Raw genomic sequence first — 2,500 nt, forward strand, 5'->3', positions numbered from 1 at the left:
ATTTTTTTAAATCCATAAAAAAATGTTTTTAATGACATTTAAAAAAAAAAAAAGACGTTTTAGGCCATATGACGTATGACATGCCTGAACATGGCCTAAAAGTTATTTTAAAAAATGTATTCAAAATTTTATTTTTAATATCGTGTCATCAAAAAATAAATAAATTAAGTAATTAAAAAAAAAAAAAAAAAAAAAAAAAAAAAAGAATATATATATATATATATATATATATGTATGTATATAATGTGTATATATACACGTACAATGTGTGTGTATATGTATGTCATTTAAAAACATTTTTTAGAATTATTTTTTTAAAAGGACCATCTTTGTGCACTTCATGCGTCATATGGCCTAAAACACATATTTTTACGAATTATTCATTAATTTAGAATTGCAATAAATAGGAATCTTGTTGTTTTTTTATCACCCCATAATTATATATATATATATATATAACATAAATTTCATATTCATTTTGTTAAGTATGTTTACAAACTAACAACCAAATGTTGCTGTTTTTAAAATATTATTGATATCAGAATTTGTAGGATGACTTAAATTGACCCCAAAGCAGCAATTTATGTTAAAATAGTTATTCTATACCTTGTTTAATGTCACTTATGTAAATTGTTCATCCTGTTATTCTGTATTGTTCCTGTGAAGTTAAAAAAAATCATGATATTAAAACTAAGACAGGTATGTCCAAACTGCAGCCATTTTTGACCAAAAGCTATTTTTTTATTATCTCTCTGCATACTGTAACAACTATACAATACCATTCCTTATGAATACAGTATATTATTAAATATTGCATTGATTTTCTTTGTCACCCATAACACAAAGCTAAAATAACACATTCAACAAAATTCAAATATAACTTCACAGATATTCCTGTGAGAATATTTGAACCTGTTTGCGTCCACAGGTAGCATGTGATGTCTCTGTGTGTCACATGGTCAGTCCACCAGGAAGTGGATATCTCTAGATGCAAAGTGGGAAAACGTTGAATGATACAAAACTAATTGTTGTTATGTTTCTGCTTTTTGGGTGAATAAACACAAAAGTACATCATGCGTATTGTCATATATCAGTAAATTTCCTGTACTATAAAATTAGTTATTTGCTTTCCATGAATGAAGGCCAGTAACCCACGGTAACATAAGAAACAATATCAAAGGTAACAACTAGGTCAATATACAGTGAGAGAGGCAGTACTATAAAAGTGTATCATTTAAATATGTTTTTATATGTATATACTATATAAAAGTGCAGCAAAACAATACAGAAGACATAAAAATTAGTATTAGTACTCACGCTGCAACAATTAATTGCTTATATGTGAGGTCTCTTTTTGTGAATCACAACTTATAAACAGCTATTCATCAATGATGACTTTGTTTGTGTATTTATTTGTGTTGAGAATTGAGCATGCAACATACTTGCCAACCCTCACGGATTTTCCGGGAGACTCCCGAAATTCAGCGCTTCTCCCGAAAACCTCCCGGGACAAATTTTCTCCCGAAAATCTCCCGAAATTCAGGCGGACCTGAGTGACGTGTCGACAGCCTGTTTTCACGTCCGCTTTCCCACAATATAAACAGCGCGCCTGCCCAATCACGTTATAACTGGAGAATGATCGAGGGCGAGTTCTTAGTTTCTTATGTGGGTTTATTGTTAGGCAGTTTCATTAACGTCCTCCCAGCGCGGCAACAACACACAACAGCAGTCATGTTTTCGTCTACAGTAAAGCAGTTCGTCTGCCGTAAACAGCAATGTTGTGACACTCTTAAACAGGACAATATTGCCATCTACTGTACATGCATATGTGACAATAACATCTACGGCTTTTAGAGAGTGCAGTGCACAACTGCGCACACAACAAGGAGACGAAGCAGAATGCATCATCAGAGAGGGTGTTCAGCATGGTTAGAAAAATAGTGACAGAGAATAGAACAAGGATGGACAATTCAACCCTTAACTCAACAATGAGTAGATGAGTGTTATGTGTGTGTATATGTGTAAATAAATGAACACTGAAATTCAAGTATTTCTCTTATTTATATATATATATATATATATATATATATATATATATATATATATATATATATATATATATATATATATATATATATATATATATATATATATATATATATATAAATAGAATTCACTGAAAGTCAAGTATTTCTCATATATATATATATATATATATATATATATATATATATATATATATATATATATATATATATGAAATACTTGACTTGGTGAATTCTAGCTGTAAATATACTCCTCCCCTCTTAACCACGCCCCCAACACCCAACAGTGTAGATCAGTGATTTTCAATTTGTGGTACGCAGGCTCCATCTAGTGGTACGCCAAAGAATCACTTGATTCAAGTACAGCTTTTTATTGACCTATATTCAAACACAGTGTTACTGTTCAAACTGTGCGTAATGTTACAGTGGCCAAAATATTAAATATACTTGCTAAA

Source organism: Nerophis lumbriciformis, linkage group LG02, assembly GCF_033978685.3.
Source record: "Nerophis lumbriciformis linkage group LG02, RoL_Nlum_v2.1, whole genome shotgun sequence".
NCBI classification, from domain to species: domain Eukaryota; kingdom Metazoa; phylum Chordata; class Actinopteri; order Syngnathiformes; family Syngnathidae; genus Nerophis; species Nerophis lumbriciformis.